Raw genomic sequence first — 23,666 nt, 5'->3', positions numbered from 1 at the left:
TTACTTCTGTTGACAAAAAGGGTACTTGAAACCACAATGGTTCTTTAAACAAAGTGGAAAAACTTTTTCTGTATGCACTATTAATAGCTGTCTGTTCCTAGAAAATGATCATCAACTGTGTTTATTCCCTACAACTCTCAACCCTCTTGCAGAGCCACATTAACAATTCTGCATCATTAGCTTTCAGGTGGATTTCCTGTGACCCATTTTTAGCTGTGCACATAGTCAATTAGTGTATATTAGTCACATCTTTAAAAAATCAACAGCCGCTATAATCTAGAAGCATACGTTAACCTGTGTTTTGTGGGAATTTTGATTTTCTTGGCATGTATCCCATTGCTCACCAAGATGATGAGAGCCAAAGAATTGGATGTAATCAAGGGTGGTTGGCTGCCAGGGGGAAAACCAGAAAAATATCATGATGTTCTTTGTGCTGTTGAAGCACAGGAAAGGAGATGGAAGGCCATTGGATTTCCCTGGGTGATGGGGAGTCCCAGTCTGGCTGCTAGTTGTCTGTACCATGTCCTCCTGCAGCCCCTTGGTGCAAGAGATGTGTTGAGTTATGGAGGATATGACTGCAGTGTTACCACATTTCAACTGCTCCTCCACTAGCTAACTGTGGTACTTTACAGCCATCCTTAGGCTGTTCTAGTTTACACCATGGCCAGGGCTGGCACAGAAGTGGCCCCCAGAATCAGGTAGCTGTAACCATCTCCCCATTTCAACTGTGTCAAGCATTGAATGGTTTCAGCTGAGAATCTAGCCCAGTATTTGAATTAATATTGGGTTGTATATCATGGCTATTATGAGAAAAGTCCAATTAATTTCATTTATATTGCAATAAAAAGTGGTTCCCATTTTTTGTCATGTGAGAAGCACACAAACTTAGGTCGAATGAATGTGTAGAAACGGGCTGTAATGCATTTTTGTAAACAGTAGTAAATGTTTGTGCCAGAATGTTTTGGATTTCTCAAAGACATTAATCTGAACAGAGGCAAATGAGATATCTGGCACTGGCAAAGTGAATGTTGTTTACACCACACTTTGATGATGTAGGATAAAAAGTTACCACAACCAGAAATACAATAAAAGCAAGAGCATCTGAGATACTGGCAGTACGGCTAATGTTCGAATGCCGCAGTAACGGCTTTCAGGCTTTTCCTACCAATTGTTCTGGCTATCAGGGACCATACTGAAAATCCTCTACATGCTCCAAACATTTTAGAGAAGGACAAAGAATCAGGAAGATTTCATTTATTAGGGGAGATTTCTAACACTGTATCTGTGCCTGTGGAGTCAGGCCTGCTTCCATTATTGTCAATGGCAAAACTCCAGTGGATTACAAACGGAGCAGAAAGGGGCCATACATGGATATTTCTTACATTTTAAACCTGTATTTTCAAAAGGGTTTAATGATTTTGGGTGCCTCAATTTTTGGGTACCAAACTTGAGACACCTTACAATTTCCTGATTTGTAGAAAGTACTGAACATCTGATGTCTGAAAATCAGCCCCCTATAAAGTGTCACAGCTAGATACCCCAAAATGGCAGTGCCCAAAATCATTAGTCACTTTATAAAATGTAGGCCTAATTAGTGAATGTAATGCTCTGGAAAGAAACTAGCTTGATGGCCATGATGACCAAATGCCACTATTTATTTACAGAACAGGTACAGCATTGGCAAGGTCAATAAACACTTCATCATTCTGCTCTGCTATTGCTATTGCATATCAACCTTCTTGGGAAAGGACAATCTGTGGGGGGAAAGGAGGTATGTCTGTCTCCATATCCATTCAGTCCTCGGGTCCTCTGCTGAAAATACTAGCAAAGATGCCCATCAGTATCCACTGTGACAGTAGTAGTTTACTGATGGGAACACCTGTGAGCTGATTCTGCTCTCACATCGGTTTTTCACCATTGTAACTCCAGTGATCCCAGCAGCTCCACTCCTGATTTAGGCTGGTGTAAAACAGATCAGAATCAGGTCCCCGTGGCATTAAGCCTTCCAATGACCTGCTCACACTTCAATGCACTTTTTTTCAAACTTTCATTTTGTTCCAGTTCAATTTAAATAGCAAGCTCTTTGGGGCAGGTAAGGTGTTTAAATATGTAATTGTAATGTGACCCAAGTAATAAGTAATGCCCTATTCAGTAGGATCTGTACATAAATTCTCAATTTATTTCACAGAAGGCAGCTGTCATAAACAGATAGTAGGAGTTAATAGAACAGAAGTACTTTATATCTCTTTTGCCTATAAAGGGTTGACAAGATCAATGAGCCTGGCTGTCACCTGACCAGAGGACCAATCAGGGGACAGGATACTTTCAAATCTTGAGGGAGGGAAGTTTCTGTGTGTGCTGTTAGAATTTGGTGGTGGTTCTTTCTGGGTTCTGAGAGTGACCAGATGTGCAACCAGGTTTCTCTCCAATACAGGCTCTTATCAGTTCAAAACAGTGAGTACTAGGTAGATAAGGCGAGTTAGGCTTATGTTTGTTTTCTTTATTTGTAAATGTGCATTTGGCTGGAAGGAGTTCAAATTTATTATTTTGCTGAAAGGATTTTACTTTGTACTTGTATGCTTTAATGCTGCGAGGGTATTCCAGTGTCTAAGCTTGAAAACCCTGCACTAACCATCTTAAATTTGACAAAGAATATTTTTTACTTTTTCTTTCTTTAACTAAATTCTTCCTTGGTTTAAGAACCTGATTGTGTTTTTTATCTGGTGTGAGATCCCAGGGGACGGCGGTCTGGATTCACAGGGACTTGTGTGGGAGAAAATGGGAAGGGGGAGAGAGAGGCTAATTTCCCTCTGTGTTAGGATTACTTTCTCTCTCAGGAAAAAGTGCTTGGGGCCCGGGAAAGGAGGAGAGGGAAGGTGGAATTTATTCCTCTCTTTGTTTAAAGGATTCAAGGAGTTTGAATCACAGTGATCTTCCAGGGTAACCCAGGGAGGGGAAGCCTGGGAGAGGCAACGGTGGGGGAAAGTGTTTACTTTCCTTGTGTTAAGATCCAGAGGGTCTGTGTCTTGGGGTTCTCCGGGCAAGGTTTTGGGGGGACAAGAGTGTACCAGGCACTGGAATTCCTGGTTAGTGGCAGCGCTACAGGTTCTAAGCTGGCAATTAAGCTTAGAGGAATTCATGCTGGTACCCCATCTTTTGGACGCTAAGGTTCAGAGTGGGGATTTATACCATGACACCAGCAAACAGCCTGCAGATGACAAGTATTTTTTTCCCTAAGGCCTGGTGTATTCTGTGATTTTGGTTGTGGGTTTGATGCCATTGATCATATCACAGTTATGGACTTACTGATTTTCATGGATATCAGGCTAGACTTTGTACATGTCATGTGAAAACACATTAGCCCAGTTCTCCTGTTACACTTGTGATACCCCATTGATTCCAGTTCCAGCCTTGATTGCCTATGCACATGATAACCAGCTACCTGTCAATTTGAAACTACTTGTGCCCTACTGTAACTGCTTACCAAGTTCATTGATGATGTGTCTAAGTGTAAGTCTGATCCTTCATGCAGGTGACAGATGGGGAGGGCATCTTTCACCTCGTGCTTGTTCCTCTCACACATTTACTTTGGCTGGCGGGTTAGAGTCAGATGCAGATGATGCTATGATTTTGTCATTGTGAGGGCTGATTCAATCCGCTTGACTTTTCAAGCTCCTGAACGTTTTTCACATATGTTATGAGTAAACTAAGGAATGAAAGTATCAGAGGGATAGCTGTGTTAATCTGGATCTGTAAAAAGCCGCAGAGAGTCCTGTGGCACCTTATAGACTAACAGATGTATTGGAGCATAAGCTTTTGTGAGTGAATACATCCGACGAAGTGGGTTTTCACCCATGAAAGCTTATGCTCCAATAGGTCTGTTAGTCTATAAAGTGCCACAGGACTCTTTGTTGCTTTTTAAGGAATGAAAGTTCATTCTGCTTGGAGGCACCAGCAGAAATGTTCAGGGTAGAAATTGTATCAATGCTGATTAGCTGAATCTGAGCTCTGCTCTAAACCCCAATTTGCACTATGTGGTGGTAAATTGCTAATCCTTCTCCAGCCATTTCTGTTATCCAGTTTGATATATTGGAAATATCCCAATAAAGTGGAAATTAATCTTTATTAAATAAATTTCAGGATGTGAATTCTTAGCCATGTCTTTCATTTAAACTAACACCTACGTAAGTGTCTTGTTTAAGAGGCATTGACTCTAATTATGAATCGCAAGGCTGTCTCAGTAGTTCAGTGCTTCAAAACCAGCTGTCCGTCTGGAAAGTGGCTTTTATCATTGTTTGTTATTTGTACAGTACCAACAGTCTGATGGGCTCCTTAAAGGCAAGTTTCTTCATGCCCTGGAGAGTCTGCAGCCCACCTCAATAGTGCAGGAGAGAGAAGAGCCACAGATTCACTACTTAGCAAATTCATCACTCTACCCTCTGGCCATGGGTGGCAAGTTTGTAGAAATTTTGGTGGTGCCCAGAACCCGCTCCCCAACTCTGCCCCCCGCCCCGCTTAAGGCTCTGGATGGGGTTTCGGGGGGGGGAGGTCTGGGATGCAGGTCCTGGGTGGGGGATTAGGGTGCAGGAGGGGTGCAGGCTTTGGGATGGAGTTTGGGTGCAGGCTGTGGGTGGGGGTGTAAGAAGGGGTGATGGGTGCAGGCTCTGGAAGGGAGTTTGGGTGCTCAGTGCAGGCTCCGGGAAAGGGGGGGGGGTGTAGGAAGGGGGAGGTGGTGCATGCTCTGGGAGGGAGTTTGGGGATAGGAGGGAGTGCAGGGGTGAAGGTTGTGAGGCTGAGGATGAGGGTTTCATGATGTGGGGGGCTCAGGGCTAGAGAAGAGGGTTGGGCTGTGGGGTGAGGGCTGTGGGGCTGAGGATGAGGGGTTCATGCTGAGGGGGGGCTCAGAGCTGGGGCAGAGGATCAGGATGAGAAGGGATGAGGGTTGGGACTGAGGATGAGGAGTTCATGCTGCGGGGGGGGGGGCTCAGGGCTGGGGCAGAGGATTAAGGTGCAAGGGGATGAGGGTTCTGGCTGGGGGATGAGGGGTTCATGCTGTGGGGGGGGCTCAAGGCTGGGGCAGAGGATTAGGGTGCGGGGGGGATGAGGGGTTTGGAGTGTTGGAAGGGCTCAGGGCTAGGGCGGAAGGGCAGGGTAAGGGCAGCCTGCCCTGCCACGAGTGGATGGCAGGCACTAGGACCCAGGGGCAGCAAGCAGCTGTTCTGCTGTTCCACTCTGGCAGCATGAGCAGGCAGGGATGCAGCGGGGGGCGGGGGGGGCACGCAAGGGGAGTGGTGGCAGGCGGAGGCTGGGACCCGCTCCACGCAGAGACGCAGCAGTGCGGAGGAGACCCGCAGGGGCCGGAGCCCGATCCAGGCAGGGCCGGGGGAGAGACCCAGCTCCAAATATTGCTGGAGCAGGGCACCCGGCCCTGAATATGCCTGGTGCTCGGGCACCGCAAATGTATATAACCTGCCGCCTATGCCTCTGGCCTGCTCAGCAAAGTCATGGCTGAAATAAGATAGTGGGCAACGACGGAGGGAAGCTGAAGGGAAGGGAGGTAGAAAGGATAGCAGGGACAGTGAGGCAGAGCCATTGCTGTGGTAGGTGAGGGGCAGGGTGGAAGGCAAACAGCAGCCTAGGGCAATAAAGTAAATGAGAGCAATGCAGCCAGAGCTGAGTGAATGAAGATTCCATGAGGCACTGAAGGCACCTCCCAGTGGCTGCTGCTGTCACACCCCATGTGGAAGTGGAAGGACTGCCACTGTGCCTGGTGGCTGAATTTGACCCTTAGCACATTATGGCAGCTACATGCAGCAGAGTATATTCCTCAGTCTACGAAAAGGACATGATTGCCAAACAACCTACTGCCCCAGAAAAGCTTTAAAATGCATAAAGCTGAAACGAAGCATAAAACCAGCTAACAAATACATTGCTGATTACCACCGTCGTCCCTACTTTTGATTCTTTATTTTTTAGGGGAGTGAAAAATATATTCTAAAAAATAGGGTCACCGAGAGAAGCTTTCTTTGGCAAAAAAGGAAAAGGATTTTAAAAGCAGCGGGAGACCAAATACCAAGGCAGCTCTTGGACAGCAGTTGCTATGGTAATTGTAACACAGAACTTTCCTTAGGCGCATGCAGGACATTTTGGATATAAGTGTGCAGGTTATAGGATGGAGAACAGCTTGTGTTTTGGGAAAATTTTCAAAACCTTGAAATATTGGAAGATCTGTCCCTTTAAGGGATAATACAGTCAAAGATGTCCCTCTGCAACGTAGAACATGGAACAAAAGGGTGGTGGTAGTGGTGGAGAGGTTGTTTTAAGAAAAGATTTGGTATTGCTCTCTCAAATGATATGTGAAGCAGAGGCTGACTTTTTAAAAACACAATACTCAGACACATTGAAAAATAGTACTCATTTCCTAACTGCTGCCCAGTAGCAAAGTTCCATCTTAGATGCTTAGAGGGAAGTGTCATGTTCTCTGGAAGTCTCATATCTTTAATGTATCTAACCTCACACCCCTCTTGTGAGATAAGGACATACTATTCTCCTCATTTTACAACTGGGGAGCTGAGATACAGAGGGGCAAAGTGACTTGTCCAAATTCACACGGGAAGATTGTATCAGATCAGAAACCCAGGCCTTGGCCGCTAACCTAACCCCTGGACCATCCTTCCTCTCTATTCCAGACATTAAGGTTAGAAGACATTAACTAAGTTTTTATTTTAAATATGGTTGATTTATAAATCTGGGGAACCTGTCACTACTCTGGTAAACTCGGGAATCTGTCACTACTGTGGTAAACTGAACTCTGAGAAAGGGCTCTTGGGACTCACCTTGCATGTCATTAATGACTGTTTTTAAAAATGAACAGAATTTAAGGCCATAAGATCATCCTGTCTGACTTGCATATCACATGCCACCAACACCCCACAAGCAACCCACACGCTAAAGCCAACAGCTGAAATTACACCAATGTAGTGGGAGTCTCAATGGACTAAGCTATGGAGTATTGCTGTAGCAAAGCTTTTAATGTTTTTGGCAGACTCTAGAAGGGTTTTGTGTCATTGTTAGGAAAATCATCGGAAATAGGTCAATAACAACTGTAATTATATGGGCTGCTGAGTAGGCGTTGCTACAGAAGTACTGTTATTTAATGATGGCTACTACGTATGCAACCTTGAAACAGACTATTAGGACCTAAATAAAGTCAATTCTGCTGTTGATTAAATCTGTGTGAATTATTCCCTCTAGAGACCATTCTGATGAACCAATCTTTGTTGCGCTAGTAAAGGATTTTAAAATTAGGAAAGAGCTACATTTAGGGTTAAACATTGAATTCAATGACTAAGCTAATTTTGAACCCAGCTGCTTTCACTGGAGGTTAGGCTCCATGCTCACTGGAAGAGTGATCTAGATTAAAGAGAGAAAACAGTGGTTTTAATTGTGGATTTTTAAAAAAGTAATCGAGAGATGACAAATATAGTGGGACAAGGAAGCCTACTTGCCCTTAGCTGAACCTGCATAGCAGGGAAAGAAAGGCCTCCCACAGGCCTGAAGACTTTGTCTTCCACCCCCTTGCCCCTATTAAACATGGATATAGTAAAATATTTTTGAGGGTGTTTTTTAATTGTGAATAAAAATGAATTCTAATAACTTCACCTTTCCCCTCTATTTTTATCATATGTTAAGCTTTAACATTTTAGTCTCTAATACAAATTAACCTTTCTATGCTGATCAAATCTGTATGTTTAGTAAGGAAGTGATCAGAATCAGACATAAACTGTCCGCTCTGTCAGTTGCTGCTTTAGCTACCAGACTATGCCATATAATGCGTAGAGATGCAGAATGGCCTACTGAAGTGGTCCCCAATTTTTTTACCATGCACCGCCTATTACCGCTTTCCACACTCCCACATCTGGAGCTGTGGTTGGGAGTCAGGGCCATGGCTGGGGCCGGGGCCACAGTTGGGAGTGTGTCTGGGGCCATGGTCAGGGCCAGGGGCTGAGGCTGGGGCCAGAGCTGCAGCTGGGCTGGGAGCTAGGGCTGAGGCCAGGGCTATAGCTGTGGGCAGGTCTGGGACCAGGAGCGGGGCTGGGGGGCAGTGCTGGGGCTGCAGCTGTATGTGGCCTGACCCCACCGTATCCCCCCCCACCCCACGTTCCTCCATGCCCTGCTATGGGGGCACATCCCACAGTTTGGGGACCACTGGCCTAGTGGATTTCTGGGATTGATGTCAGCATGGTCTAGTGGCTGGATTGCTAGGAACCAAGAGAATCTGATTCTTTTCCTCACTCTGCCATTGGCCATGAGCATGTCATATCATTGCTCTGTGTTGCTGTTTCCCCTTAGGTTATAAACTCTTTGGGGGCAGGAACTGTTTCTTCTTCTTTGACTAGTGTCCACATGGGTGCTCCACGTCAAGAGTGCATGTCCCCCATGTGCCACTGATTGGAGATTCTTGGTAGCAGTGTCCATTTGGCCCATGCATGCACCCTACTCCTCATAAGCCATACCAAGGATGTATAGGGCGGTGCAAGCGAACACCCCTCAGTTCCTTTTCAACTCCTCTACAACCTGAGACTGAACTTTTGGCAGTGTCTGCCTTCTGCTTAGTAGCTATAGCTTCAAGTTCTAGTTTTGAAATTTAGTGTTTTCATTTATTGTCATTTAACTTGATTGTATTTTTGGAGAGTCTGGAGCTGTTCAGTTTCATAGCTGTAGAGAATACCACATCATGTCTACCCTTGGTGATAAAGACCAAAAGCTCCTCAACCATTTTGGACACAAAAGCTACTCTTCTGCAACCTTCCAGTTCAGAATAGCTAATTATCATGCTTTAAAGGAGAAATATAATCACACAAAGTACAGCAAGTTAAACACTTTCATTGAACCTCTTCCCTGGAATATTGAGAGCAATTTCAAGCCATCATAACTGAAGGGTCAACTCTTGGTTAGGATAACATTGCAAGCCCCCCTAGATGCAGCCAACTCAGTCTATCTCTACTCTGGTCATTGTGTGCTGAACATCTTGGTTGCAGCTGTTGGGTTTTCCAGGAGAAGTCCAAAATACTGTAGAGGACCTATGTTTTGATACTCTGAAACTTTTTAATGAATCTGCTGATGAATCCTTACACATGTTAAAGGAATCAAGGGCCACTTTCAGGTCTTCAAACACTTGCAAGTAAGAGAAAGTCAGTCCCATATGGTAGAGATCCCATCAATTCAATTCTTCAGTTCTCATAGATCAGCTGATCCACTTAAAAAAAGGGCTGAGGTATCAGAAGAAGATGTCTCTTGCTATGACCACTACCCACCAGGTCTCCTCATTATCAAAGGGTCAATTTTGATGGTCTGGTCAATGGTTAAGAACATTCCCATTGGAAATTTCAGGTGCTAATTACCTCTCTGTCGTTGGAAACCACTTCTCCCATTTTCAACCTCTGAGATCAAATTACATCAGACAAATGAGTTTTGGAGGTCATAACATCAGGTTTCTCTACCCATTTTGTCTCCATCCACCCTTCCCACCCACATTCTCCATTCTCCTTTAAAGGACCCCTTTCTCAAGCATTTGCTGAGACAGGAAACCATATCCTTTCTATGCATAGGGGCCCTAGAACCAGTTCCGGTCCAGTAGAGAGGATTTTATTCTAAATATTTTCTGGTTCCAAAAGGAACAGGGGATGGAGAATAATATTAAATCTAAGACTCCCAAGCTCCTTCACGAAGTCACAAAAATTCAAGTTGGTAATCCTTGCAGCTATAATTCCATCCTTGGATTCTGGTGACTTGTTCATGGCACTCAGTCTTGAGGTAGCATATTTCCTTTCAACACTCCCAAAAGGGGTTTCTTCATTTTGTAGTTGGTCAGGGTCAAATCCGGTATCGAGTGCTTTCCTTCGACCTCACATCTTTCACCAAGGATATTATCCAAAGTCTTTGCCACAGTAGCTGCTCATGTGCATCAATCGTCTTACCATATCTTGATGACTGGCTGTCCAAGAGCAGATTGTACATAGAAGTCTTTGGTGCAATATAGATGGTCTTGCTCCTGGTAAGAAAATAAGAATGGCCATACAGGGTCAGAACAAAGGCTCACCAGCCCAATATCCTGTCACTGACAGAGGCCAGTACCAGAACTTCGGGGGTTGTGTACAGAACAGGGAAATTTAGAATGATCCACCTTGTCTTCCCTTCCTAACTTCTGGCAGTCAGAGATTTATGGTTGCCATGAACATGGGGTTGCATTGCTGATCATTTTGGATACTAGCTATTTATGGAGCTATCGCCATGAACTTATCTAGTTCTTTTTTGAACCCAGTTATATTTTTGACCATCAGAACTTCCCCTGGCAAAGAGTTCCTCAGGTAAGTTATGTATTGTGTGAAGAAGTACTTCCTCTTGTTGTATTAAACCTGCCATCTATTAATTTAATTGGCTGACTCCTGGTTTTTGAACTGTGTAAAAGGATAGATAACACTTCCCCATTCATTCTTTCCACACCAGTCCTGATTTCATAGACCTCTATCATCTCTCCCATTAGTCATCTCTTTTCCAAACTGGACAGCCCTAATCTTTTTAGACTCTCCTTATATGGAAGCTTTTCCATACCCTTGATCATCTTCGTTGCCCTTATCTAAACCTTTTCCAGTTCCACTATGTTCTTTCTGAGATGGGGTGACCAAAACTGGACACTGTATTTAAGGTCTGGGTGCACCATGAATTTATATAATGGTATTATGATATTTTCTATTTTATTTTCTATCCCTTTCCTAATAGTTCCTAAAAATTCTGTTAACCTTTTTTGACCACTGCTGCGCATTGAGATGAATACATGGTGATTCCAAGATATTTCTTGAGTGATAACAGCTAACTTAGAACCCATCATTGTGTATGTATAGATGGCATTATTTTATTACTTTTCACACTTATGAGTGTTGAATTTCATCTACCATTTTGTTGCCCAGTTACTCAGTTTTGTGAGATTCCCCTGAAACTCTTCACAGTCACCTTTGGACTTAACTGTTTTGAATATTTTCACAATTTAGGACTTCATCTCAATATTGAAAAGTTTGTTCTAACTCTAGTTCAACAGATAGACTTTATCGGGACTTCTTTGGTTGCCACAACATCCAGAGCTTACCTTTCTGTGGACAGATTTACAACACTAACAAATCTTATTACCAGGATTCAAATAAGTCTCCAGACTACAGCAAACAATTGTCTCCAGCTGCTGGGTCACCTGACAGCTAGTACTTTCATAACACAACCTACCAGACTACATCTACACTGACTTCTGGATTGACTCAGAACAGTTTAGATCCCAAATGAACATGAATTAGACAAGTTCATATTTGTCCCTTGTCAGATGTTAGATTCTTTCAGTGGAATTAGGATCCATCCAAAGTCTGTGCCGGAGTCCTTTTCACCCAGCCTGCACCTACGATTACTATAACTTATCTTTAGACACATCGGTAGTGGAGTAGGGAGCTCATCTGGGATTACATGCCATTCAAGGCAAATGTCTGCCTCAAGAGTCACTCTTTCATATCAACCTCCTATAGTTGTGAACACTCCTAAATGCCTGCATTCATTTCATTCCATTAATCGGAGACAATCCATCAAAATCATGACAGACAACATGGTCTGCAAGTTTTAAATAAATCATCAGAGAGGGCCAAAATTCCCTTTCCTGTGTGCCAAAGTAATAAAGCTGTGGAACTGGTGTGTAGTAAATCACATTCTCATTTCATCCTCTTCACTTCAAGGCATACAGAATATCATGACCTATGATCTGAGCAGACATTATCTGGACAGCTCTCTGGACAAGTGGAACTGAACCTTTAAATCCTCAGGCAGATATTCCTGATGTGGGGGTTTCCATAAATGGACCTTTTCATGACTGCCATCAACAGGACAAGCAAAGGGTTCTGTCTGAGAGGAGGTCTGGGTCCTCAGTCCTTGGGAGATGCTTTTCTCATCCCTTGGACCAGAAGACATCTGTATGCATATCCTCTGACACCACTGATTTTGTTTTGAACAAGATCAAATAATTAGGAGCCAAGGTCATTCTAGTAGTACCAACTTGGCTGAGGCAGGTCTGGTACCCTTACCTGATTCATCTCGCTGCTTGTCCAGCAAAGCAGCTCCTGCCCATTGCCCATCTGCTGTCCCAGGATTCCAGTTTGTTTCTCCCCCCTACCATGGCCATCCTCTGACTCTGAGCATGGCTTCTTGATGGTTCTTGGGAATAGAGGATTCCTGCTCATCAGAAGTAAAACAAACCGTATTAAACAGCAGAAAGATCTCTATTAAAATATTCACTTTCAGAAATGGAAGGGATTTCACCATTGCTGTTCTCAGCATCAGTTTTCACCTGTTCATTTACCCCCTCACCTGTTTTTGATTACCAACTGGAATTAAAGAAGTCAGGTCTTTCTATGAGTTCAGTCAGAGTTCACTTGGTGGCTATTACAGCCTTTCATTTCCCTAAACAGGATCTGAACTTGGTCCTTAATGGTCTTATGAAATCTGTCTTTGAGCCATTAGTTATGTACTCTCTGTTGCATTTATCTATGAAAACCATTTTTAGTGGCTATCAACTCTTCCTGCAGTGAATCAGATCTGGTGGTCCAGGGAGAAACTAAGGGTCTTGTTCTAGTCTTGTTTTGTGCATGCTATGTCCACCAACAAGGTTCTGTGCACAGATCAATAGCAATGCATGATCTTAATGTCATAAAGGGGCACTTACTTTTACACTTAAGTATTTTATCATATCAGATCTCTTACTAGCAGAAAGAAGGAAAGCCGGCCACTACAAAGTTAAAGGAATTATAGGTATCATCCAGATTTTCAAATAGGACAGGCTTGAGGTCATTACTCACTTCAAGTAAAAGTGCTATTGGTCTTGGGGAACAGGAGAATTGCCAGAGGAAAGATTGAGCGAGGGGTGGAGGATGGGTTCCTTTTACATTATACTAGCTCTGTTTGTAAAATGGGATGGCTTGCGTTTGTTATACTTTAATTGGAACTGTGTGACAGGATGGGTACTTCTAGTGAAAAATGTCTCTTCCTAAATGGGATTTTCATGCCTCCTGGCATTCTGCATGTTTTGTGATATTTAAGGGCAGTGGCTGTTGTTCAAGTTAAAAAGTCACTTTTATGCAAAATGGGCTTGTGAAATGGGCTATGAGCTGCAGAAGTGGAAAGCAAAACTGGGATATAAGCAATGTTTGCCCCCTCTTTTTGGAGAGGAGAGACGGAGTAACATCCTATATACATAGTTTTTTTTAATGGAAGGGGCATATAGGAGGCTGGGGCAGAGAGCAGCAGGGGAAGGAAGGTATACATAAAGTGGTAGAGGAGGTAAAGGAATACTTTACCTTGGATGAGAAACAGACCTTGCAATGTTTTACTAAATGCACTGTATGAAGGCCGGAGGTGAGCCCTTAGCCTGAGTCAGGCATAGGACCTAACAGCAATGGGCATATGCTTTAAAAACTTTCCCAGAAAGAGAAGGTTGAACTTTTCTTTCCTTCATTAGGGTATGTAGAACATTCCTTTGTGAAGCCTACATAATGAATACAATTCGATTCCAGTAAAAATAGAGAGGCATATGAAAGAACACTGCATGCTGTAAATTTTCTTCATCGTGTGACCTTGACATGTTTCATTATTTTAGATCCTTAATTGTGCTGTTTAAAACCTTTTTTAATCATCCAGTTCTCTAGAGGAATAGTTAAGGTTTTTGCACAACACTCCTATGTTGGTCCTTAAGCAATTATTCAAGAAATCCTGTGAAATCCTGTATTAGAGAACCATTATATGGGTTAGTAATAGTATAATGACTATTGTGGATACTTGCTAGCTTCCTGTGACTATGTATGATGCCGAACAACTTTATCTCTTGTTGAAGTCAGATTGCTCAGTAGTTTTTAATAATCTGAAAGACAGCCAGGCCTTTCCCTCTTCCCCGCTATTGGAGTAACTCAAGTATACACTACATGGCTAAACTTCTCATCCATTGTCCTGAGGAGCCAGCCTACTCTGCTCCACAAGCCCTAAGATCCTACTTACAGGTCTGAGGGTAAATTTATATTGGAACCCTGCTCTCAGGTCTAGCTGTCTAGAACTGGAAACCTTCTCTCTCAAACTAGCTGCTGGGGATCTAACTAACAAACAACAGGAACACAAAACAAGTTTGTTAACAAATGCAGGCTTCTTCTCCCAAGACCTTTTCCTTGTCTTCAGTCACAAACTGCCTGGTTGCATACCCTTTATGGCTGGAGCACCCTTCCTGAACAGTTTTGCAAGATTCCTTCCCTCTCCGCATTTAAGTTTCATAGATTCATAGACTCTAGGACTGGAAGGGACCTCAAGAGGTCATCGAGTCCAGTCCCCTGCCCTCATGGCAGGACCAAATACTGTCTAGACCATCCCTGATAGACATTTATCTAACCTTCTCTTAAATATCTCCAGAGATGGAGATTCCACAACCTCCCTAGGCAATTTATTCCAGTGTTTAACTACCCTGACAGTTAGGAACTTTTTCCTAATGTCCAACCTAAATCTCCCTTGCTGCAGTTTAAGCCCATTGCTTCTTGTTCTATCATTAGAGGCTAAGGTGAACAAGTTTTCTCCCTCCTCCTGATGACACCCTTTTAGATACCTGAAAACTGCTATCATGTCCCCTCTCAGTCTTCTCTTTTCCAAACTAAACAAACCCAATTCTTTCAGCCTTCCTTCATAGGTCATGTTCTCAAGACCTTTAATCATTCTTGTTGCTCTTCTCTGGACCCTCTCCAATTTCTCCACATCTTTCTTGAAATGCGGTGCCCAGAACTGGACACAATACTCCAGTTGAGGCCTAACCAGCGCAGAGTAGAGCGGAAGAATGACTTCTCGTGTCTTGTTTACAACACACCTGTTAATGCATCCCAGAATCACGTTTGCTTTTTTTGCAACAGTATCACACTGTTGACTCATATTTAGCTTGTGGTCCACTATGACCCCTAGATCTCTTTCTGCCATACTCCTTCCTAGACAGTCTCTTCCCAGTCTGTATGTGTGAAACTGATTGTTCCTTCCTAAGTGGAGCACTTTGCATTTGTCTTTATTGAACTTCATCCGGTTTACTTCAGACCATTTCTCCAATTTGTCCAGATAATTTTGAATTTTGACCCTGTCCTCCAAAGCAGTTGCAATCCCTCCCAGTTTGGTATCGTCCGCAAACTTAATAAGCGTACTTTCTATGCCAACATCTAAGTCACTGATGAAGTTCCCCAGAAAATTCCACTTTTGCTACAACATCTGCATAAAACTAGGCAACAGTGGAGAAAGTCAGAAAATGTTTTTCCCCTCATAGAAAAATTCAACATTTCAATGAAAAATTAAGAAAGGTTGGTTGAAAATTGTTGGTTTAAAAGAGAGAAATTTTGATTTGGAAATACTGTGATGCCTTGTGGGAATTATAGTTTGGAAGTTTCACGTCTTCCTCTGTAGGGTGGGCTCCTGTGCCAGACTATACATCCCATGATGCAGCATAAGCTCCCCTTTTGCTGAGCCACTGCATGTATCATCGGAGTCCCTGGCTGTAATGGATGGTGGAAAGGTAGTAAAGCTGGGGGACCCAGTCCATAGAGGATAATAGGGATATGAAGCACCCAAATTATAGCTCCTATGATGCACTGTGGCAGCATTTCTGAACTGAATTTTTTCAGTTTCCAGCCAAAAACAGAAAACTATTTGGTTTTCAGGTGTTTGGATATTCAATGAAAAATCAAAATTTTCTGTGCAAGCAGGTGATTTTTGCAAGAAATTGCATTTTGTTGAAATTGTCCCCTCTCCTCAATCTTTCTTCCACCATCTTCTCCTTACTGTCTTGTTTCCCCTTGTTATATCATGTCTAATTTAGGGTCAGATGCTTCTGTCTTTATTTGGATGGTATAGTACCTCTGTCATGGTATCTAGCCCCACTCTGAACCTTAGCATCCAAAAGATGGGGTACCAGCAAGAATTCCTCTAAGCTTAAGTACCAGCTTAGATCTGATAGGCTACCACCACCCAAAAGTATAGTGTTTTGGGACACTTCTGACTCCCCAAATCCTTCTCTGGGGACCACAAGACCCAAACCCCTTGAGTCTCAGAACAAAGGGGAATAAACCATTCCCCCTCCCCTTTCTTCTCCCGAGATACTTCCCTCCCTGGATTACACTAAAAGATCACTGTGATTCAAACTCCTTGAATCTTAAAACAGAGAGGAATGTCACCTTCCCCCCTCCCTTTTCCCCTCACCAGGAGGCAGTACAGATTCAAGCTCCGTGAATCTAAAACACAGAGGAATTCCACCTTTCCCCCTCCCTTCTCCCTCCAATTCCCTGGTGAGTACCGACTCAATTCCCTTGAGCCTATAGAAGGGGAAAAAGTCAATTAGGTCTTTTAAAAAGAAAAGCTTTTAATAAAAGAAAGAAAAAATAAAAATTATCTCTGTAAGATCAAGTTGGAAATTGTTACAGGGTCTTTTAGCTTAGAGACTGGGAATACCCTCCCAGCCTAGGTATACAAGTACAATTTAAAATCCTTTCAGCAAAATACACATTAAAATTCTACCAGCCAGATACACATTTGCAAATAGAGGAAACAATCAAAAAGACTAAACCGTCTTTCTACTTGTACTTACTACTTGAACAGAAAATTAGAGAGCCTGTAGGTACGTCTGGTCACTCTCAGATCCCAGAGAGAACAACGGACAAAGAAAAACACACAAAACAAAGACTTCCCTCCACCGAGATTTTGAAAGTATTTTGTCTCCTGATTGGTTCTCTTGTCAGGTGTTCCAGGTTCACTGTTTAACCCTTTACAGGTGAAAGAGACATTAACCCTTAACTATCTGTTTATGACAGCCTTATTCTGCCATTAGTCCCATTGATTATATATAAAGTAAGATACTACTCAAAAGGAGGCAGAATCTGACCCTTAATTTATGAACTCCTCGGGACAGAGTTAATGCTTTTTCTCTCCTGGGAGGCAGAAATAATAAATACTTATAATTAACAAAGAGTCTCAAGCCCATCTCTCTCCTCCTTTTCAGCTCAGCTAAGAGATATCATGCTTTAATTTTTTTCTCTCTTATTAAATCTCTTGTATGTTCCCCTCTCTTTCTTATGGTCCTGTGTTGTTTTTTAATTTCTTCCATGCTGTTGCAGTAGTGCTGAGTGATGATGAAACAACACCAGGGCATTACAGTAATGTGCTCCAATATTATCCTTAGAAGTGCCATCTTGCAAAGACTGGACCAGACCCTCTCAAAGGTCCAGAGAGGCCTGGACCACTTCCAGCTTTTAAGGGCATAATTAAAAAAAAAAAAAAAAAAAAAGACGACACGTGGTCTAATCTTGTGCCATCAGAATCAATATATTTTATTAAAATTTATGAACATTTTTTACTCTCTAATATGACAAAATCTATATCAATTAACAAAAAAATTATGTCTTTTACCAAATCACATCACTGATTTGCTTAAATTTGCAGCTCTAAGCTGAGAGTGTCACATTTTGGGTCAATAGGGATACACATAAAAACAAGTTGCGAAACTTATCAAATGCCAAAAAATTAACAAGTGTCTAAATTTGAGGCCCCCTTTGAGCTTGAGGCCCAAGATAAAAGGCCCTCCTGGCCCACCGCTGTGATTGGCCCTGGACTGGACCATGATGTTCATTTGAGGAATGACCCTGGGCAAAGCAGATATTTTTAGAGGCCAACAATGAGTGGTTCAAAACCAGTTCACCACCATGTTTAAAATAATCATCTTCCTTTTTCACCCTGTGGTTCCATAGTAGTTTTGTCTTATACATTCTTTAGATTGGTCAGTAGCGGCTGCATATATTTGATCAGACTCAGCTGAATTCCATCAGGCTGCCATTGTATTTTACAGCCCCCTCTTCTTTATAAATACAAATATTCTAGCATTAGAATTTTCTAAATTGCATTGCTGAGACTGACCAGCATGAGAATTTTGCTACTGCAGATTGAATAAGTGCCTTTCCTACAAAGCTCATACTATTTTAATTCTCATGTAAGTCATCAAATTGGAAATGTGATACGTTCAGTTAATCTTCAACAGGCAATTTCAGATATTAGAGATCCACTTATATCTTGTGATGAATTACTTCAGTGTTTGGCAAATACTAAATAACATTTTTTGTTGACGTGGAAGTGTGACCTGCAGGCTGCAGCTGGTTCCAGTGTTTGTTACTGTTCATGTCCAGTCTGTCTGTCTCTTCTTCTCTCTATTCTCCTTTTCTCGAAGCACAGCTGGTTTATGTCTGTCACAAGCAAAGGAAGGACATTTCCGAGTTGGAAATTACTGAAAGGATCCGGTGCTGATGGCTTTTGGAACTGCCAATCCAGAGAGCGGCTTTTGGCTCCTGCTGAGTACAGTATGTCTGCAGTTTGACCATTTATCTCACTTTACATACTTGAGCAGGGAAAAAAAAGGGTTGTGCAAACACTCACAGCTCATTCCCTCACACCTCTTCCTCCCCACCCTCTCCTTATCAAGTATTGCAGCAGCACTAAAATGTGTCAAATAAGCTGAACGAAGCTGTCTAGTTTTGAGATATTAACAGGGAATTACATCATGATGTAAAATGTCTGACTTTGAAATAATCATTGGTTAATGATTATGTGAAAAAAAAACAATAAAACTCTCCCAACCACAATGGGCAATGCCAGACTAAATTACAGTTTATTGCTTTAGGCCCAAATTTTCAAACTTAGGTGCCCAAAGATGGGCATCTAAAGCCACAATTAGGCATTTGACTAAGTGAACTGCTGTTCAGAGGTGCTGTGCTTAAGGTGTTTAAGAGCAGCTGGTGATTAGCTCATGGGGGCGGGGAGAGGAGGGGAATATCAGGCCACATACTTAGATGCCTAAATATGGATTTAGGTGCCTCACTTCAGGCATCCAGTTTTGAAAATGTTGGCCTTCAGACTATCTGGGGCTAAAGGAGAATATCTCCAGCTTCTAAGCTGTGAGAAAAAAGTGAAATATATATTCCAGGATTTTGCTGCTGAGCATAGAAGAAGAAGAAGAGATCAGAATTAACAATGGGGAGGCAACATCTCCACACCAAGCACATTCTGTTTATTTTGGCCTATCGCAGATGGTTCTACAGAGGCAGCACACCCTGCTTTCATTGGTTCAGTAGAAGGTCAGGAATTTTTGAACCAGACTATAGTGAGGTTGAAGGAGCTCTGCTAAAATAAATGCTGATACTGTTTGTTCTACCTTTTTTATTAAATTTTAAATTGCTGCTTAACGTTCCTTTGGCTTCAAGAGGCCTTGTTTGTCTGCCCAGTCATATAAAACAAGAGTAATCTTGGCTGTTTAATCTCTGTGATATAGTTCTTTATGCATTCTTCTCATTCTCAGTCTCTCCCATGCCCTTTGTTAAAGCCACTTTAGCTTTAACCAGTTGTTACTCTCCCTCATAGTCTTCATTTCCTCTCCTTCTGCCACTACATTACTCAGTAAAAGTATGTTTATACAAGGAGGAATGCTATCTTCCTGCCCTGGGCATTTTAGATCACCTGTTGGTCGAAACCATTCACATCCGCCTGCTTCTCAGACTCCATGGAGACTGCATGTAAAGTTGAAATGAGGTGACAAAAACATCATAAAAAGGTCTGTTTGCTTCAGGTCAGATATTGAGGAACTCCTGATATATAGCCACTAGGTAAGTGGAAGTAAACATCCTTCTGACTATACAGGATAAAGAAAGCTCACAATAATGTCTCTTGTTTCTTATCTTTAGTCTTCAATGAGGTGTCACCAGATGTCAGGAACTGGAATGAGCTTCACCCTCCTCCATCTCCCGCCCCATTTCACTGGCAAATTAAGCCAGCTCTGTATCAACTGAATTCAGGTGTAGCGTTTGCCATGTTTGACAGAGATGAAATACCCATTTATAATTTCTTGAATCAGTGCTTTCTTTCTCCTCTGCTGATAGACTGTGGAGATAGTCAAAACAACTGCTGTGTTTTACAGAAGCAGTGAGAACTGAATCAGCCTACTTACACCACACACCCCTTCCAGTTGATGTTCAGATATACATGTAAATAATGTGACATAATAAATATAGAGAAGGAGCGGTGAAAGTTCTAGTCCACCCATGTCTACTATACCCTGGGCTAGTGCATAGGTTTCAGGTAGGACTGTATTGAAGATCCAACTAGAGAGAGAATAGTTCAGCTCACATTAAATAATAAAATAATGCAAAGACTCATTCATGAATTAACTGTTTGCAGATTTACAGAGAAACATTTGGGAATGATTTGCTTAATATTGTTTGCTCAGTGATGCTGCAGGATGAACAATGGGAGGGAAATCATTTGAATAATTTGATAATTTATGGAAACAACTGCTGTATTTACTATTTATCCTAAAGAATGTTTTTATTAACTAGAAAAGCTCTCTAAGGCCTGGCTGTTATAACTGGATACATGTGGGTGGACCCCTCAGCCCATACAGAGCCAATTGGGCTTCATGCAAGTACAAGGGTCTGTCCATGTGGATTCAATTGCAGGGCCAGACCTTGGCCTCCCTCAGTGTCTGAGCAAGTGGGCTTGCTTACTTCATGATATACATGTCAGACTTTTGTAGAGAAGAGTGAGGCTCAGTTAATGCAGTGTTGAGGGCAATATAGATAAAAAGTTGGTATTTTTATCTTATATCTACCCCTGTTGCATATAGATTGTAAGTAAAATTGTCAAGAATCAAAAAATGTTCTATGCAATAGAGCTCACACAAACATAGTAGAATGATATCAACCATCCTTTGAAATGATCAACCAGGGAGAATTCCACTGATATGTAGATATTTATCTCCAACTGCCACGGAGACCTTAGCTATAGCATATAGCCAGCAGCAAGGCAGCAGTGTCCGACCTCTTCCCAAGTTCTTCCTCAATTAAGCTGGAGACTCCATCTCTTATATTTCCTGTTCTGCCCCTCTGCTTCCGGCACAAGGGGCAGACCTGCCCTGGCTTTGTCCACCTGGGGCGAGGAATGGTTCCTCCCTGTCTGCATCAGAGGGACCTCACTACAAACTCCTTTCTCTTATCAGCTCAGCTAATTATTATTGCAATTTTCTTAGCAGGGAAAGAGGTGTGCAGTAGTTGAGGACTTTATTCCTTTAATAGGTAATCTTTTAAGATAGCTACATTATGTTGTTACTCTATGTATGATTTGGCAGATTTGTTGTACAGAACACTTGTTCTTTGGATAGCCCTGTTTCCTTAATAGATATTTGCTAAAGTAGACTCTGAGGTATGGAAATAAAAACTTCATTATGATGCTTTGTAGGGTTATGTAAACTTAGATTTATGTTTGTCTCACTTGCTTTTAATGTATTTGTGCTACTTTCTCAAAGAATTAACCGTAGAATGGATTTTTTGACTACTTTCACTAAACACTTTTTACATCTAGAGTTAAAAAGGACAAAATCTGGGCCAATATACCTATTCAGCCAAGTAATTCCTGACCACCAGAAGTCCTATGCTTCAGTATTTACAAATTCAGATGAAAATATTGGACAAAGAAGTCATTTCTCCCCTGCATTTATAAAAAGGTTGTTTAAAGAAGCCGCACATAGTGGTGTACATTACAGCCTTATAGTACTTACCATCACAAAGACTTTAAAAACTGCAGGTCTGATTCTGCTCTCATTTACGCTTGCAAGAGAATCAGGTTCTATATAACACTTTTCTTTGAGCTAACACCGAAATAGTTACCCCAGCAATGGAGCATAACTCACTATTATAATAGCAAGAGAAGAGTCTGGAATCCAATGCAGAGGTTCATATTGTGGGGAAGGAGGTGACATGGTAGAAGGAGTTGATGGGGAAGATAGATTTGTGAGGTACAGTGCAGGAATCGGTGTGCCCAGAGAAGGGAAGTTGGTAGTAATCAAGGTGAGAAATGACCAAGGGGATGGACCAGAATTTGGTGGTAGGGATAGGAAGTATGAAATATGGAGATCGTACAGAGGAAGAGCCAACAGGATTTAGCAACCAAGAGCAGGGACTAGAGATCTTCTGTTAACCAGAAGCTGGGAATGGGTGACAGGGGATGGATCACTTGATGATTATCTGTTCTGTTCATTCCCTCTGAAGCACCTGGCATTGGCCACTGTCAGAAGACAGGACACTGGGCTAGATGGATCTTCGGTCTGACCCAGTATGGCCATTCTTATGACCCCTGAAACAGGGACTGAGCTGTATCAACCCCTGCCTCTGGAGGAATATACAGGAGTTGCCACCTGGCGAATATCTGGAGGAGCTGCTACCCTGTGAATACCCTGAGGAGCTGCTGGAACTGTTGGCTGCAGAGTACCCTGAAGAGCCTTAAGGCTCATTAGCAACAAAGCCCTACGACCAGGTAGGGGTAGGAAGTAGCCCAGGGAAAGCGGACATTAGTCCAGTTGTGTTTGCTGAAGTCATGGTCAGCGTGTTTCAGCAGTATCCCTGCTGACCCAGTTGGAGGATTCCCCACCACTGTTAGGGCCCTAGGGTGGGACATGGTGGAGTAGGGTGGGCTCGGGTCCCCTTACCCCCTGCTGCCAACCCCACCCCTGGGATTGCAGCCTACCTACCTTAGGCCAGACGGCCTGCATTTGTTTGCTGTCTGCTCCCATCAGGGAGCTGGGCCACCAACTGCTTTGCTCATTCCTAGCCAGGGAGCTGGGCCATAGACTGTTTGCTGTTGGCTCCAGCCAGGGAGCCGGGCAAAAGACTGCCTTTGCTCTGTCCCAGCCAGAGGGCTTGAGCCTGACTGCTGGCCCCACCCAGCAGGCTGAGCCTGATTGTGTTTGCGGCCCACCAAAGCCAGAGGGCTGGCTACAGACTCTTTACTGACTTACAGTGCCAATCCCCTGTTGATTGCCTCTCAACCATTAGGTGGTATAGTGAGGTGTAGTGGTCTCCCTCCGACGCAGACAGGGGAGGAACTATTCCAAGCCACTACTGAGCTGTTGGAATAAATCTTTTAATTTACGCCAAACCACAACAGGTGGATTAACCCAATGGGGTGCCTTGGAAGAATCCATTTGTTAACACATAAGATTGTGCATTATATTTTTTTCTGCTGTGTTAAGTGATAAGCAGATGCGAACAGCAGATGTCACACAGATTACAACATTCAGGGCTGAAACCAAGTCTCTGAATGTTGCAGAGGCATTCAGGACATGAATCTGACAAAAGTCTCTTTGACAGCCATGAAAAAACTTTTAAGAGAAAATAGGAACTAAAATGTAACTTCTTCTTAGGCTTATTTCATTTTACTGCTATAGATGAGACTGGTATCTTTTGAAAGACTGAGTCACAAAAAGTAAGATGTTTCAAATGACAAGTGTCATCTCCAAGAATGATTGCTAGCAAGATCTCTGGCAGGTAAAAAAAAGGGCAATTGTTAGAGGTGGACTTGGGCAGCTGTGTTTTGAAAAGCTTCAGTCATATCAGTCAATAAGTCATGACTTTTTCTTCTGATCAGTGTTTTAGAGAAATAGGGAATTGTAATGTTTCTTCTGCTCCCTTATGATATCAAGTTAAATAAAAGTCGTCTTCTCCCTTTTAAGAATTCTTCCCCCACATCTAGGAAGAATAAAT

The 23,666-nt window shown here is 42.7% G+C and overlaps 1 long non-coding RNA gene across 3 annotated transcripts; it reads right to left on the bottom strand.

Moving 5' to 3' along the window:
* Positions 1–1,011: 1,011 nt before the first annotated feature.
* Positions 1,012–22,831, bottom strand: LOC116835495 (uncharacterized). 3 transcript variants are annotated; one of them, XR_004376212.2, is made up of 4 exons: positions 22,655–22,830; positions 12,117–12,264; positions 9,981–10,054; positions 1,012–1,754 (listed from the first exon to the last, which is right to left on the bottom strand). It is a non-coding gene; the product is annotated as an uncharacterized LOC116835495 (long non-coding RNA). The 3 variants fall into 3 exon arrangements; XR_004376213.2 differs by lacking the exon at positions 1,012–1,754 and adding an exon at positions 6,808–7,413 and having other exon boundaries at positions 22,655–22,831; XR_004376211.2 differs by lacking the exon at positions 1,012–1,754 and having other exon boundaries at positions 8,141–10,054; positions 22,655–22,829.
* Between the last annotated feature and the right edge of the window lie 835 nt (positions 22,832–23,666).

Source organism: Chelonoidis abingdonii, chromosome 1 (assembly GCF_003597395.2).
Source record: "Chelonoidis abingdonii isolate Lonesome George chromosome 1, CheloAbing_2.0, whole genome shotgun sequence".
Classification (NCBI taxonomy): Eukaryota; Metazoa; Chordata; order Testudines; family Testudinidae; genus Chelonoidis; species Chelonoidis abingdonii.
The sequence above is the reverse complement of the archived record's forward strand: the minus strand, read 5'-3'. Positions and strand labels throughout refer to the sequence as shown.